General features: G+C 41.9%; 1 protein-coding gene across 5 annotated transcripts in view; it reads left to right on the plus strand.

The window, feature by feature from the left end:
- ppfibp1b (PPFIA binding protein 1b) overlaps window positions 1-17,765 on the plus strand; it is a 290,693-nt gene that overhangs the window by 49,565 nt on the left and 223,363 nt on the right. Inside the window, exon 2 of one of the 5 annotated variants that reach the window (XM_059978579.1) lies at window positions 11,304-11,380. The exons of the other annotated variants lie outside the window; for them this stretch is intronic. The gene's annotated coding sequence lies outside the window, so the exon portion shown is untranslated. The remainder of the gene's footprint in view (window positions 1-11,303; window positions 11,381-17,765) is intronic. 5 annotated transcript variants of the gene reach the window in all.

The following is a 17,765-nucleotide window of genomic DNA, read 5'->3' on the forward strand; positions in this document are numbered from 1 at the left end:
TTTAAATCAGACTTGATCATTGATTGGTGTGAATCCCAGTTCCTGAACTTTTAGGTTCTAGTAGAGTTTTGGAAAGATGGTTTCTGTGTCTTGGGTGTACAATTCCTGTAATATTACCATGTGGAGAAAAATTAATACATAAACATAAACAACTGGAAAAGAAATGCATCCTGTTTTTAAAAAAAAATCTAACATCTAATTAAACATTTTCTGTTTAGTGTAATGTATGTTTTCAATTTTAAAAAAAAGTTAGATATACTTCAAGCATGTGCCACCTCCTTCATGTCCCAACTGGATGTAATTTACACCAATTCCAATAATTAGGGTAGGCGGACAGAGGTTACTAAAGAGTAGTAATTTGTTTAAATTTAATTCAGATGAATAAAGCTGGATCATGTAGTACAAATAAATTTCAAAAAATAATCTACAGTGCTGATGAGCAATGCAGTAGTTAATTATTTTTGGACGGACAGGGTTAGGTACTATAGTGTAAGACAGTAAATGCCAGCTGCTTTTGCTCCCTGTGACTCAGATCTGGCTTTGTATAGGATAATTAGTACAATTACATTACTTCTGTCTACAAATAATTTAATTAATCAGTGACAGGAGGTTGCAGTGTGATTTTTCTGAACTGCTTTTTATCTACATGGCTTGGTGTTCAGTGGGAATGTTATATCTTCAAGTTGCAGAGCAATCTTTTCTGTCATCACTCTTGCCTTTTCCCTTCTCACCTACCTATCACCTCTCCTTGGTGTCCCCTCCTCTTTCTTCCATAGTTCATACTCCTATCAGATTCCTCCTTCTGCCCTTTTCCACCTATCACCTCTCAGCTTGTCACTTCAGTTTCCCCACCCACCTCGCTTCACCTTTTAGCTTGTACTAGTTCCCCCCCACCCCCCAACTTATTCTGGCTTCTTCTTTCCTTTTCCAGTCCCGATGAAGGGTCTCTGCCTGAAGCACTGGCTGTTTATTCCTCTGCCAATGCTGCCTGACCTGCTGAGTTGCTCCAGCATGTTGTGTTGCTCTGAATTTCTAGCAACTGCAGAATTTCTTGTGTTTAATCTTTTCTGTCAGATGTTTTCTAATACCTTGATGTTAGTTCGTTAAACTACTACTTTGTTGTCCAGCCAGCTGTGAAAGTAGATACAGATGTCTGTTTCACAGAAACCAGATTTGACATGATCACTTGTTGACTGGTGACACCCCCCCCCCCCCCCCCCAGTTTTATGTAATGCTTCCATAACTGTGCCACTTTGGGTTCACTATGTTGTAGAAGCTTGCTGCAACTGGTGAGGAGTAAATAAATTGCCTTGAGTTCTACACCAGATGATTGATGTTAGCATTCAAAATGTTGGAGTTTGCACAGATGAATAGCTCTAGATCTGAAAATCAAATACTGATCTTTCCTGCTCCACAACATAGCAGATGGACTGAAATAACTTTCCATTAAGTTATTAAGATGCAGGGAAGGGGAGAAGTGTAGAGACATCATGGAGGTCTGATACCTGTCTCTATTAAAGTCTCCACTGAATCTACGTTCATGGTTTTCTGCTGCTGTAGCCCTTCTATAGAACCATAGAACATTACAGCACAGTACAGGCCCTTCAGCAGTCCATGTTGTGCTGACCCATATAATCCTTTTTTTAAAAAAAAGTACTAAACCCACACTACCCCATAACCCTCTATTTTTCTTTCATCCATGTGCCTGTCCAAGAGGCTCTTAAATACCCCTAATGTTTTAGCCTCCACCACCATCCCTGGCAAGTCATTCCAGGCACTCACAACCCCCTGTGTAGTTAAAAAAAAAACAACAACTTATGTTTCCTCTAAACTTCCCTCCCTTAATTTTGGACTTATGCCCTCTGGTGTTTGCTATTGGTGCCCTGGGAAACAGGTACTGACTATCCACCCTATCTATGCCTCTCATAATCTTGTAGACCTCTATCAAGTCCCCTCTCATTCTTCTACACTCCAAAGAGAAAAGTCCTAGCTCTGCTAACCTTGCTTCATATGACTTGTTCTCCAAACCAGGCAACATCCTGGTAAATCTCCTCTGCACCCTCTCCATAGCTTCCACATCCTTCCTATAATGAGGTGACCAGAATTGAACACAATACTCTTTAAGTGTGGTCTCACCAGAGATTTGTAGAGTTGCAACATGACCTCTCTACTCTTGAACTCAATCCCCCTGTTAATGAAACCTAGCATCCCATAGGCCTTCTTAACTACCCTATCAACCTGTGTAGTGACCTTGAGGGTTATATGGATTTGAATGCCAAGGTCCCTTTGTTCATCCACACTCTTAAGTATTGACCATTAATCCTATACACAGTCTTCTGGTTTGTCCTTCCAAAATGCATCACCTCACACCTATCCAGATTGAACTCCATCTGCCATTTTTCTGCCCAACTCTGTAGCCTGTCTCTATCCTCTTGTAACCTTCAACAACCTACAGTTCCATCCACAACTCCTCCAGTCACCGACGACCAGGCAGAATACTTTCCTTCCACAACTACCCTCTGCTTTCTTCCTTTAAGCCAATTTTTTTTTATCCAAACAGCCAAGGTTTCACTTATCCCATGCCTCATGACTTTCTGGATGAGTCTCTAGTGAGAGACCTTGTCAAATGCCTTGCTAAAATCCATGTAGACCACATCCACTACCCTACCCTCACCAATTTCTTTTGTTACCTCTTCAAAAAAAACTCAATCAGGCTCGTGAGGCATGATCTTCCCTTCACAAAGCCATTTTGACTATCCATGAGTAGACTGTACTTCTCCAAATGCTCGTAGATCCTACCCTTAAGAATCCTTTCCATTAGTTTGCAGACCACCGACATAAGACTCACCAGTCTATAGTTCCCAGGTTTCTCCCCATTACCTTTTTTAAACAGGGGAACTACAGTTGCCATTCTCCAGTCCTCCGGCACTTCCCTTGTAGCCAAAGAGGATTCAAAGATCATAGCTAATGCTCCAGCGATCTCCTCTCGATTCCCACAACAACCTGGGGTGTATCATATCCGGTCCTGGGAATTTCCAGGTTTGCCATTTTATATGTTCAGAGATGCTTTTCTGTACACCACTGTTTTAGTGCATGGTTTTTTGAGTTACTGCTGCTTGACCCTGTCAGCTTGAACCAGTCTGGCCATTCTCCTCTGACCTCTCTCATTAACAAGAGATTTTAACCCACAGGACTATCACTCTGTTTTCTTTTGTTTTTTCACACCAATCTCTGTAAACTGTAGGGACGGTTGTTTTTTTGTGTGTCTGTCTGTGTGAGAAATCCCAAGAGATCAGCAGTTCCTGAAACCCCCAAACCAGCCCTTCTGGCACCAATAATCTTTCATTGGTCGGTCACTTAAATTACATTCTTCCCAATTCTGATCTTCGGTCTGAAGAACTGAACCTCTTGATCATATCTGCATGCTTTTATGTACTGAGTCGCAGTGCACAATTGGCTGATTAAATACTTGCATTAATGAGCAGGTATATGGGTGTACCTAATAAAGTGGCCACTGAGTACAGGTATGGTGTTGTAAATGGCAGACATATCTGAAATTAAGAGGTGGAAACAATACACATTTGAATTGGTGAATGCAGAAACAAATGATAAAATGTCTCAACTTGTTGAACTTGAAAAAGTGTGCAGAAAGCTATACAGGCAGTCCCCAGGTTACGAATGAGTTCCGTTCCTGGGTCTGTCTTTAAGTCGGAACAAGTACATCTGGTATTATTTAACGTCAGTTAGTCAAATGTTTGTCATAATATATATTTTACCTTTCTATGAATATAAAACACTTAAGAAACATATGTATTACAATAATTAAACCACTGCATTGCTTAGTAATAATTGTAGCTTTCATTGGGGCAGGACTTTCACATGCTGCATTCTCACTTTATCTTTTATCCTTTAAATTGTTCCAATTGTTGACCAACTGTAGCCTAACGCTTTTCCAATAACCAATGACATTTCTCCTCTTTCCAAATGCTTTATTATTTCCACTTTATTTTCAATCGTGATCGCTTCCCATCAACGGAACAGAAACACTGTGGACAGCGGGCCCCAACCTCCGCCGAGTCCTAAGGATCACCGCACTGAATTCCCTGGGTCCTAAAGTCCACCGCACTGTGATAGGTTAAATGGGACAAGTGGGGGCTGTGCTGGGTTTGGGTATTTGATCCTCTACAATATTCTTCGTGGGAATTTAAACCGGAGGTGGCAGTGTTTTTTTTACGAGGTCGAGTTGCGAGCTCGACATCAACCTGGTGCACTTGGGAGCTGTCTGTCACCAGATCGAACTCAGAAACCTCCATTCTCGAGCCTGGCGCTGATCTCATTGCCGCCACCGGCCGACCAGAAACGTTGGAAGGGTGGTCAGGGTGAATCTTGCTAAGAAAAATTTAAGCCAAATACAAAGTTACACACTAAACACAGTGTTGACGGCGACAACTTAAAATGGCGGACGATGTTCTCCTTCCTTGGTTCGTAAGTGCGAGTTGTTCAGACGTTCGTAACTCAGGGACTACCTGTAATACACCTGGTCAGGAGGTTCATTGAATTGTACACATTAAAACAATTGAATTGGAAGATAAGTTTTTGGTATTCCTCCCCATAGATCGTGCCTGGCCTGCTGATTTCCTCCAGCATTTTGTGTTACAACTTTGTCATAATCCAGTTTGTAGGAATTATCGAGCTTATTGACTCATAGCTGTCAGTAATTAAAATGCAATGCAGTGTGTGCATCATGATTTGGTCTTTGAGTTCAGCACGTGGTGATCTGCATTGGCAGTGGGTTGATTGGGATTAGAGACAACATCCATTGCTTTCTAGCTTAAATACTAACCTTAATTTTTGGTGATATACAGCTACTGTACACAGTTGGCTTTGAAAGCAGGTTCATAAAGCAGTGATTTTTCAAACAGACGTTCTGGGATAGAAAGGGATAACATTTACACTTAAGTTTAAGTAATTTTTGTAACTTTAAAAGAAATCTGTGGCTTATAACTGCTGATTTTAGACTTGTTTCAACAGCTGCTCCAAATGTTCATTAGATTTTAGGAAAGTATGACTGAGTCATCTTGTGATTCATGCCTGTTGGGGTTTTTGGTTCTTGCTTTGCTGGAGCTAGTCCAAGTTTTGTGAGATCCCCTGTGGGTTGTTGAAACTCTCAAAGTGACCAGTCTTACCCACATTGAGTATTCCTGATCTTGATAATTACATCATCCTGTGTGTTTTTCAGTGTGCCATGTTTTAAATTGATGTTTTTCAGGATGTGGAATTCATTGGAACAATAGCCCATCTATTTGCCCTTAAAGATAATTGTTTCCCAGCTCTTGTGTATCCAAATCAACATGCTGAATGCTGGAGGAACTCAGCAGGTCAAGCAGCATCTGTGGAAATGAATAAGCAGTCATCAGTTTGGGCCAAAATCCTCCTTCAGGACTAGAAAGGAAGAGAGAAATCACCAGAATAAGAAAGTTGTAGTGGGGGATGGAGGATAGTTAGGAGGAAGAGGACAGGACCCAGTGGGAGGTGATGGACATGTGAGAAGAGGCAAGAGGCCAGAATATCCAATAGCGGGAGGAGAAAATTTGTGTTTACCTGGAGGAGAAAACCATGCCATCAGGTTGGAGGCTACCCAGGCGGAATATAAGGTGTTGTTCCTCCACCCTGAGGGTGGGCTCATCATGGCACAAGAGGCCATGGAGTAACGTCAGATCAGGAATGGGAATCAGAATTAAAATGTTTGGCCACCAGAAAGTTTGTCGCTCCTCGACAAAGCAGTCCTCCAATTTATGACTGTCTCACCAGTGTAGAGGAGGCCGCATCAGGAGCCCCAGCAGATTTGCAAGTGAAGTGTTGGCTCACCTGGAAAGACTGTTTGGGGCCCTGAATGAAGATGAGGGAGGAGGTGAACGGGCAGGTATAGCACTCGGACAGAGATAAGTGCCAGTTTGGTGGGGAGGGACAATTGGACAAGGGAATCATGGAAGAGGAGAAAATCTTCATGGAGAGATGCTAGAAATCTAAGCAACACTCAGAAAATGCTGGAGGAACTCCAGGCAGCATCTATGGGGTGGTGGGGGGGGAAAGTACAGTTGACATTTTGGGCTGAAACCATTTGGCAGCACTGGAGGAAAAACTGGGGAGCAGATTTAAAAGGTGGGGGGAGAGGAGAGTGAACTGCCAGGTGATAGGTGAAACTTGGAGGGGGAGAGATGAAGTAAAGGACTTGGAAGTTGAATGGTGAAAGAGACAGAGGGCCATGGAAGAAAGAAAAAGGGGGGACAAGCATCTAAGGAAGGGGTTTGAGGGGCATTACCAGAAATTTATGTTCATACAATCAGGTTGGAGGCTACCCAAACAGACTGTAAGGTGTTGTTCCTCTGACCTGAGTGTGCTCTCATCGTGACAGTGGAGGAGGCCATGGATGACCATATTGGAATGAGAATGGGAAGTGGAATTAAAATGGGTTGCTACTGGGAGATCCCGCCTGTTCTGGTGGATAGAGCATAGAAGCTTGGTGAAGCTATCTCCCAATCTGCGTTGGGCCTAACTGATGTACAGGAGACCACACCCGGAGCACCAACCCCAGTAAATAACCCCAACAGACTCACAGGTGAAGTGTCACTTCACCTGGAAGGACTGTTTAGGGCCCTGACCAGTAGTGAGGGAGGAGGTGTAGGGACAAGTGTAGTACTTGTTCCACTTGCAAGGATAAGTGCCAGGAAGGAGATCATTGGGGAGGGTGAATGGACAAGGGAGTCGCGTAGGGAGCAATTCCTGCAGAAAGTGGAGGGGGGGTAATGGAAAGATGTGCTTAGTGGTGGGAACCCATTGGAGGTGGCAGAAATTTTGGAGAACTGTACTGGATGTGGAGCTTGATGGGGTGGCAAGTGCCAATATGTTTGAAAATGTGGTCACCCTCAACTTCTCCTTCGGTTCTTCCCCTACTTTCTCCAAACTCAGGGCAATCATTGGCACCCACAAGAGCCCTAGTTATGCCTGCCTTTTCATTGGCTACATGTAATGGTCCATGTTTTAAGCCTTTCAAGGACCATGTATGAGGTGGTGTCTTGAGAGTTGTCACCTGGTCTCAACAAAGGTAGGGTTCAGTCCGTCACACTACAACAGCACACCCTTTGTCTGTGGGTCTGATGGTAAAGTTGGGATTTGTGTTGAGAGAGTGGAGGGCAGTGTGTTCAGAGGGATAAGGTATAAGAAGAGTGCTGAGGTTGAGCCAGCTGATGTCTCGTTGGCAATTAGAGATGAAAAGATGCAATGCTAGCGGAGAGGCAATATGTCCTTGGACTGTGGGAGGAAACTGGAGCACCTGAAAGAAACCATAACCTTATAGAGGATGTCGGAAATGAACTCTGAAGTCTGATGCCCAAGCTGTAATAGTGTTGCGCTAGTCACTGTGCTTGTCTACATTGTCTGTCAGTACTCATTGCAGAAAATCAGAAAACCTTTTTCATACTGGTGTCATCACCATCCATCCTCTAAAGTTTTTGAAAACTATACTAATTATTGTACTGCATGTGACTCCTACATATTTTGACTTCACTACCACATTTTCAAACTTATTGGCATTTGCATTTAAATCTTGTGTCACTCGCATTATTCTCAGGAAAAAGTTTACTGACTTGCGTTTGAGCTTGCTCTGTTACTCCACAATTGTGCATCTTTACCTGCTGGCTGGGTTAAAATATGAGATAAACTGTTTGCAACAGAAGAGTTTTATGTTGTAATAATACCACAACTTTACTGAATTTGGCAACTTTGCTATAAATACAAGTGACTTTCCACTTCACAAGGTTTAATTGAATGCTTCAGAGGTCATAAAAGGGAATGAGCAAAAGATTTGAATACAGAACAGTACAGACCCTTCAGCCCATGATGTCATGTTGAACTTTTAACTACTCTAAAGATCCATCTAATCGTTGCATCCCACAGTGTGTAATGGGGGTGGGTGCATGCGCATTGGCTGGCATAGCCATCTGAAGGGGGAGGATATATGTGCGCTGACCGATATACTCATGTGAGGCAGGGGGTTCACTGACCAGCATAGCTATGTGGGAGAGGGGCGCATTGGCTGACATAGCTATGTGAGGAGGTACGTATTGGCTGGCATAGCCATGGGGGAGCTTTGTAGGCAAGTTATAAATGAAATAGAACAGTACAGGAAATGTGCTATTCAGGACATCTTTAAATTTTCTAGTGAAATGAATTGGTTTATTATTGTTACAATGATAAAACCTCCCTGGCATGGTGTTCATACTGATCAGATCATTACACAGTGCATTTAGGCTGAGTGAACATGGCCTTTTCTCCTTGGATCGACAGAGGATGAGAGGTGACCTGATAGAGATGTATAAGATAATGAGAGGCCTTGATCATGTGGATAGTCAGAGGCTTTTTCCCCCAAGGCTGAAATGGCTAGCATTAGAGGGCATAGTTTTAAGGTGCTTGGAAGTAGGTACAGAGGAAATGTCAGGGGTAAGTTTTTTGCATAGGTAGTGTGTGGAATGGGCTGCCAGCGGTGGTGGTGGAGGCAGAAACAATAGGGTCTTTTAAGAGCAAACACGAGGAAGTCGGCAGATGCTGGAAATTCAAACAACAACACACAAAATGCTGGTAGAACACAGCAGGCTAGGCAGCATCTATAGGGAGAAGCGCTGTTGACGTTTCGGGCCAAGACCCTTCGTCAGGACTAACCGAAAGGAAAGATAGTTAGAGATTTGAAAGTAGTGGGGGGAGGGGGAAATGCAAAATGATAGGAGAAGACCAGGGGGTGGGATGAAGCTAAGAGCTGGAAAGGTGATTGGCGAAAGTGATACAGAGCTGGAGAAGGGAAAGGATCATGGGACGGGAGGCCTCAGGAGAAAGAAAGGGGGGGGGGGGAGCACCAGAGGGAGATGGAGAACAGGCAAACTAATGCCCCTCCTCCCCTTCTTACCCTATCCCTGATATATTTCGTTGTTTGCCTGTTCTCCATCTCCCTCTGGTGCTTCCCCCCCTCCCTTTCTTTCTCCCGAGGCCTCCCATCCCATGATCCTTTCCCTTCTCCAGCTCTGTATCCCTTTTGCCAATCACCTTTCCAGCTCTTAGCTTCATCCCACCCCTTCTGGTCTTCTATCATTTTGCATTTCCCCCTCCCCCCACAACTTTAAAATCTCTTACTATCTTTTCTTTCGGTTAGTCCTGACGAAGGGTCTTGGCCCGAAATGTCGACAGCGCTTCTCCCTATAGATGCTGCCTAGCCTGCTGTGTTCTACCAGCATTTTGTGTGTGTTGTGGGTCTTTTAAGAGACTCCTGGATAGGTACATAGAGCTTAGAAAAATAGAGGGCTATTGGCAAGTCTAGGTAGTTCTAGGGTAAGGGCATGTTCGGTACAGCTTTGTGGGCTGAAGGGCCTGTATTGTGCTGTAGGTTTTGTATTTTTCTATGAGGGAGAACAAGGTAAAACAATAACAATGCAGAATAAAATGTAACAGCTGCGGAATTCAGTGCAGGTTAACAGTAAGGTTCAAGTTCATGACAAGATAGCGAGGGCAGCATTGGCTTACTGTCTACTTGCATGTGAATGTTGTAGTTCCACCTTAAACCTCGTGTCCATATGGTAGAGGCTGATGATGTAATATAACTGATTAATCTGTATTAGATTTTTAGTGTTTTAGAGGCAACATGTTAGTTTGATTAAGGGCACGGCTTTGCTTCACTAAAGGATATTAAACTAGATGGGTTTGATGATATTCCTGTAATTCCATGCTAACCAATATTGATGAAAGTTTTCATTTCATGTAGATGAATTAACTGAAATTAATATCCAAGCTGTCACTGTGGGGGAAAAAAAAACAAATGCCCTCATGGGAGAGGTTTGGGAGGGTATAATGTCAATGTGATGAATCAAATTTGGTTGCATTGTGAACATTACAAACAGTTGACTTTAAGTTATAAGAGAAACAGAAGGGGGTTTATGAAACAAAGCCAATATGTTTAGGGAAACGTCCGGGGGGGGGGGGGGGGCTTAATTTGACAAGCTCGGCAAGCAGCCTTATTCATACACAGGATATGGATATTCAATACTTAACACCCATCTCTGATTTGCCTTTTGGAAAGGTGGTATGCCTTGTGAAGAAGCACCTTGCAAATATTTACCAAAATGATAATCTTTTTAAAGAATTGGAAACAAAGTTTTTAAATTATGCATGGCCCTAAATTGACTGAAGTGAATAGAAACACTTAATACTTGGAGTTTCAGAAAAGCTATGCTTCTCCTCAGAGCAGAGGGTTAAGTGATGATTGAATAGAAGTTTTCATTCCAAGTCTTGACAAAGTAAGTATCAATTATTTCTGTAGCAGAAAATCTATGAGAGGGCACTGATTTTTGGTAATTTGCAAAAATTTGTGCTTTTTTTTATAAGCAGCAAGGCGGGTGGTCCATTTCAGTTGTTTTGACAACATAACTGTAGGTTTTCCACACTTTCCACTACCTCTCCGTGTATATGGAGAGGGGTGTGTACTCTGTCCTTTGATCTCCTGAAGTCAGTGGTCATCTCTTTTGTTTTAGGCGTGTTAAGGACCAGGTCGTTGTCCTTACACCACTCCATCAGATAATCCACTTCGAGCCTGTATGCTGTTTCATCCTTGTCCGAGATCAGGCCAACCACTGCGGTATCGTCCGCAAATTTAATTATGGAGTTGAAGGTGTATATGGGGGTACAGTCATGTGTGAAGAGTGTGTAGAGCATAGGGCTCAGCACACAGCCCTGCGGGGTGCCTGTTTTTAAGATGAGGGTGGTGGAGGTGTGCTTACCAACTCTGGCTTGCTGTGGTCGGTCTGTGAGAGAGTCCTTGACCCACGAGCACAGGGAGCAACCAAGACCAAGAGTGTTCAGTTTGCTGACCAGTTTATGGGGGATGACTGTGTTAAATGCAGAAATGAAGTCCACAAATAACATCCTCACAAAAGTGTTCGGTTCCTCTAAGTGAGTCAGAGAAATATGGAGGGGTTTGCCCGGTAGGCAAACTGGTGTTTGTCCAGATCAGGTGGGATTATAGCCTTAATGTGTGAGAGCACAAGTCTGTCTCACATCCACAAAGAAGCTTTTCGCACAACTGTGGCTTAGGCATTTCATGCTACTTTGTTCTTTAGCGAATGCCTTGTTAGACTGCCTGGTTTTTCACTCTTGTATCTCCAGTTCTGCCAGTTTAAATTGAGTAATGTGTAACCTGAACTCCTGTAGCTAATCCATTGACGATTGCGATTTGCTCTGTTAATTCTTTTACCTTTCGACAGCTCCTACTAACTAATCAAGTCAGTTAGAAGATAATGGAAGCTGGCTCTCATTGTAAATCAATTTTGCAGAATTTGAGGTACTGTTTTCTTTACTAATATAATAGTTGGTTAATTTGTAGCTTTTAATGATATTCCAGGGATAAATTGAAGTGGGATTATTTAAATTAATTTGAATTCATGTGCTAGAGTTGCTTCTGTTAACTTGATTGCCAGTTATTAAATCAGGCACTCTACCAGGCAACTGGGGCTATAAATCTGTCATGTTGGATTATAAATTCTTGTCCTGATGAAGGGGCTCTGCCTGAAATGTGAATTGTTTATTCATTTACATAGATACTGCTTGATCTGCTGAGTTCCTCCAGCACATTGCTCTGAATTTCCAACATCTGTAGAATCTCTAGTATTCACAATTTCTAGTATCCTGTTGTAGAAGCAAACATTTTTGTAAAATTTATTTCTGCCTTTTGCTCACTATTTGCTTCTTTGCACTTTGGGAGTGACTTGAGATTCTGCAGATGCTATAAATCCTGAGTAACACTGGAAGAACTGAAGGGGTCAGACAGCATCTGTGGATTTGGCCTGACTTGCGGATTACCTTCAGCATTTTGTATGTGTGTTACTTTAGGACTGACCATACCTTTAGGAGTGAAAATTAGGAGAATAAAACTACACGATATAGGAAATCTTAAAAATACAAATTACTTTAATTCCTCAGCATGTGATGCAGTGTTTGTGGAAAGAAATAGTTGATGCTTTGCGTCTGAACTGCACCAAGGGTCTTTGTTCTGAAATTTACCCAGATACTGTCAGATCTGTGGAATATTTCTAGCACTTACTAAATTTTGGAGTGTGTAGGCAATACAATTAACTTGTGTTTTGGCTGATGCAATGCTGGAAATCCAGAGCAGCGCGTACACAATGCTGGAGGAACTTAGCAGGTCAGGCAGCATCTGTGGAAATGAATAAACGTTATGGGCCAGGACTCTTCCTCAGGACCGGAAAGAAAGGGGGAAGATGTCAGAATAAAAAGATAGGGGTGGGGAGGGGTAGGAGCGTAAGCTGGCAAGTGATGGCTGAAGCCAGGTGGGTGGCGAGTGAGTGATAGGTGGATTTATTGATCTAACTAGGAAATTATCTTGAGTGTAAGAGACACATTAGATAATGAGTAGCTAGTTTTATTGCAGACATAATTTATGGTGTTTTACAAGTACCCGGGCTGTTAATTGATGCAGGCCACATTAATTGTAAATATTCTAGTGGAGAAGAAAGAGAGCCAGATTTGTTCTGCTGCAAAGTTAGATAGCAGTGTAGAATTACAAAGGTCAGTTAAGAGATTTTTAATAGGTAAAATTGTCAAATGGATCTACAAAAATTGTATATGAATCAGGGTTATTGCCACCAATATATTATGAAATTTGTTTTGCACCAGCAGTGCAGTTTCTTAAAACTAAGTTACAAAGTAGTGCAAAAGATGAATACCAGTAGTGTTCATGGACTTGTTCAGAAGGCTGGTAGAGGCAAAGAAGCTGCTACGAAATGCTTGAGTTTGGGTTTTCAGATAGTAACACAGGCTGTGTGCCAGATGGTGAGGGTCTTTGGATGCCAATACCTCTTGAAAATGTTGACTATGACAGACTTTGAGACAGCATAATACATTCTAGAAAGTAAATAGTTAGACATAGAGGAGTTTCAATGATACTTGATAATCCACTTACATTTACTATTAAAATGTCATCTGCAGAAATGCTAAGCCAAAATAGCCCATGGAATGCTGAGCTTGTATTTAGTTGTGCTACAGCTATCCAAATCCTAGTTAGACTGTACTTTCTCACCACCACACTTGGGAAGAATGTATTGTCTTGTGGCATGAGTGAAACAGGGTGATCCCTGGACTCCAAGTTAAACAAGTGAAGAAACACCAAATGCATTTGCAACTTGAAGGTGGTTGCTGTGTGGAAGTGAGTATTTTGAGGGAAGATGTTTCCATAAAACCGTAAGATATAGGAGCAGAATTAAGCCATTTTGGCATATCGATTCTGCTCTGTCATTTCATCATGGCTGAACCAACTTCCTCTCAGTCCCAATCTCCTGTCCCTTCATGCCCTGAGCAATCAAGAATTCATCACCTTCTGCCTTAAATATACATAAAGACTGCCTCCAAAGCTGCCTGTGGTAAAGAATTCCACAGATTCATCACTCTCTAGCTAGGAAATTCCTCCTCATTTCTGTTCTAAAAGTACACCCCTCTATTCTGAGGCTGTGCCCTCTGGTCTTGGACTCTCCCACCACAGGAAACATTCTCTCCACATCCAATCTATCAAGACCTTTCACCGTTAGATAGGTTTCAACTTTCCATTGGCTAAGAATCTCTGTTTAAGAAACAAATAGCTGGAGAGGGGGAAATCTGATGGGAGAGGATAGAAGACAATGGAAGAAAGAGGAGGAGCATGAAAAAGAGGTGATGAGAAGCTGAAAGGGGGGGAATGGGAATGGTGAAGGGGGGTGCATTATCAGATGTTCAAGAAATCAATGTTTCAATGTTTATGCCATCAGGTTGGAGGCTACCCAGACAGAATATAAGGTGTTGCTTCTCCAATTGCATCCCTCCCCACTCTCCTTCATTCCCTATTCCTATTTCCCTCTCACACCTTATCTCCTTACCTGCCCATCACCTCCCTCTAGTATCTCCGCCTCCCCTCTTCCCTTTCTTCCATGGCCTTCTGTCCTCTCATATGAGTTCCCTTTGTCCAGCCCAGTTTCACTTATCACCTACTAGCTTATACTGTTTTCCTCCCTTCCCCCACCTTACTGACTTCTCCGCTTCCTTTTCAGTCCTTGCGAAGGGTCGTGTTCTGAAACGTTGACTGTTTATTCACTTTCATAGATATTCTCTGACCTGCTAAGCTCCTCCCAACATTTTTTATGTGTTGCCTTGGATTTCCAGTTTCTGCAGAATCTCTTGTACAGATGAAGCTAGGTCAGGGGTAGGCAAACTTTTTGACTTGAGGGCCACAAAGAGTTCTAAAATTTGACAGGGGGGCCGGACCAGGAGCAGATGGACGGAGTGTTTTGGTAATATACCTCATAAGAGAAAATAAAATGTCATGGGATATGTAGAAAACATGTGCTTTAATTTCAATTGAAAATGAACAAATGCAATACAACAAAATATCTGTCTTTGAAGTCCCATGGTATTTAGCTATTTATTGAAATGACTTTTAAAACACTGAAAATTAAGTGAATAAAATACAGCTTTTTTTTAATAGTAACAGTTATTATTTTAAAGCACTGAAAATTCTGTTATCCTTCAAGATATTATCATCATCACTCTCCTCCTGACTGTCTTTATTTCAAAAACGGTAGGAGATGCAGGTCTACTTGTCCTGCTCCTTCTTATTCAATTGTCCCCTGTGCCAAAACTCAACAACGACCCGCACAATGACAGAACAGTGAGAGCGCGCCAGTATGCGGAGCACGTTATTTGATCTGGAGCGCATTTTTTATTTTGAGAACGTACGTGCACCTGCGCACTACTCATGTCCATCACTTAACAGAAATGACATGTAACATGTAAGGCTTATTGAAAAAAATATTTTCAAATGCATTTTTTACATAACACAACGAAGAAACTTATTTTTAATTTCAGTGGGAACAGTGTTGTTGGTCTCCCTTTTTAGCCAGCGCATCAAAGTCTGGATTTAGTTTTGTTGTGGCGATTCTCAGGATGGATCTGAGGTGTTGGTCAGTTAACTTGGATCTGTGGCTGGCTTTGTTGATGTTCATGACGCTGAACGCCTGTTCACACAAATAGGTCGAGCCGAACAAAGAGTAAAGCGCAAATGTGGAGTAATACGCTGCACCTCAACAAAGGTCAATGTGTAGCGTTGTGCTACATGCAGCGCTAAAATTACGACACGGAGTCGGTAACTGCAGTCGAAGAAAAAAACTTTTATTCGAAATCCCCAGCCTCACTCTTAAGCCTCCCTCAACCTGCCCCCCTGCGCAGAGGCTCCAAAGCTCTGTGCTCGCAAATCCCCGCAGGCTATCTCACTTAGCCGGAACGCTGGCTAATTGTGAGCCGGTTCGGATGTGCCAGGAAATGGGTCGCCACAAATGTATATAGAGTGCGTCATCTATTGGGAAAACTCCAGAATTGCGGGGAAAAAACGTTAACAAGGTTTATTAATATAATTTCATCGTTCTGCAGGCCGGATTAAAAAGCTTAACGGGCCGCAGTTTGCCCATGCCTGAGCTAGGTGGTTGAGAAAGGTTAGGAGCTGGAAAGAAGCCTTTTCCTCAGTTTGTTCTACAATCTAATTTATAAACAATTTAAGCATCAACTTTATTTGAACCTGGAAGGCCAAGCAAAGTTGAGTTTATTCTGATATACACAAGTACACTTATGTATAAAGTACAATGAAAAGCTTACTTATGGCAGCATCACAGGCACACCACATATTATAAGTAGTATTCAGAAGGAATTATGAATTAAAGTGTGTAATTTATGTTTAAAAATACAATTGGAACAAGAAAACAAAATCCATTTTAGTGCAATGTGATCCTTATTAGTGTTGCTAAAGTGTTCTGCTTGCTGGTCCAAGATCATCGAGCATTGTCACAAGGGAGCAACATCCCAACGTCAAGGATCCACACCTTCCAGGCCATGCTCTGTTCTCACTGTTGCCATCAGGAAGGAGGTACATGAGCCTCGGGACCCAGGTCACCAGAGGGGCTAATTTTACTCACCTCAACACTGAACTGAGTACGGCTTCAGCAATTTTTGAAAAGAGTCCCTTTCCAATGCCCTAAACTCTCGCTCTGCCCACCACAGATACAGATCGTCTCTACAAATGCTTTTTTAAAAAAATAAATAAATTACAGTTGCTCACCTAAGATATTTCAGGAATGCCTCTCAAACCTGTAGTGTCTAGAACCAAGAAGGATAAGAGCAGTAGGAGATTGGGAACACCAATGTCCTTGAATGCAAAAGCCTACAGAAAATAGTGGATACAGCCTGGTCCATCATGGGTAAAGGCCTCCCCACTATTGAGTGCATCAGCAAGGAAAGCAGCATCCTTCATCAAAAACCCCAACAATCCAGGTCTGTTTCCACAACCTATGGACTCACTTTCAAGGACTCTTTATCTCATGTTCTCTATTTATTGCCCGTTTGTTTTTCTTCTGTATTGGCAGTTTGTCTTTTGCACATTGGTTGTTTGTCTATCCTGTTGTGTATGGTCTTTGGAACATTAGAAAGCTTTTGACAAGAACAGCCCAAACAAACAAACAAAATGTGCCAAATTCCTATTCATGTGGTGTGTTGAAATAAGTATCGAGTTTAAAAAGTCTCTAAAGTCTCTAAGGTACTACTCTCAACTACATAACTTCTGAAAGGCCAAGTAAGTGATATCAACCACTATTGTTTTCATGAATTTTAGTTTCCTCTTCATAGAACTTCAGCATATTAGTAAACCATAATTCCCCCTGTCTGAACCCATGCTGGATTTCTACTAACATGCTTATTCTTATCAGCTGCTTTTCTATCTCATTCTTTATTGTTTCCATTATCTTGCCTATGATACATGTTAAGCTTACTGGTCTGTAGTTGGATCAGTGAGGCCACTCTTGTATACTGGGAAAACATTGGCCTGTTTCCAGTCCTTGGGGATTCCATCATTCTTCATTGATTTTATTGTGTCTTTGTACTTACCATGAATGCCTGCAAGAAAACTAATCTCAGGGTTGTATATAGTGACATATGTACTTTTATAATAAATTTACTTTGAACTTTTAACAAGGTACGCAGAAGGAATAGAACCCCTACCTACTTGAATATTATGGGGTTCAAAAAGTTGAAAGAATTCCATAACTTGTAATCAAGAATGGTTCTTGAAGTCAAAGATAAGTTACGTGTTCTCTTTGCTCTTTAACTTGACATCATAATAATGCTACTATGCCTTTAGTTAACTTTGAGGAATATTATGTTAGCTGAGAAGGAAAAACTACATAGTTTCAGGGGAAATAACTAACTTTGAAATGTGTGTTGGATATGAATCTTGAAAGAGGGCATCCAAAGCTGGAGGTTTATAAATTTCCGTTCTGTGCTATTTTTTCCCCCTCTGAAAGTGGTTGTGATTACTCTTTAGGTATCAGAACGCAATCTAGTTGCTTTGGGTTTTTTAATATGTTGCAGCTGTTCTCCCACCAGGATGTTGTTTAGTCATTTGGCTTTTTACCAATGTTAATAGAACCTCAAAGATTATATTTGTTTATGCATATGGTTTCTAAGGTTGTGCAAGATGGTTGTTCAGCACAGGCTAATATTGAACAATTAATAGCAAATTGATTGCCATTTAAGGATTGTCGTTTGTCCTTTGAGAATACTGATAATTTGAGTACAGGATCAAAGTCGTATTACTGCAATTACATGGGGCCTTGATCCCACATCGAGAACCTTGCATA

Source organism: Hypanus sabinus, chromosome 8 (genome assembly GCF_030144855.1).
Source record: "Hypanus sabinus isolate sHypSab1 chromosome 8, sHypSab1.hap1, whole genome shotgun sequence".
In the NCBI taxonomy this organism is placed as follows: domain Eukaryota; kingdom Metazoa; phylum Chordata; class Chondrichthyes; order Myliobatiformes; family Dasyatidae; genus Hypanus; species Hypanus sabinus.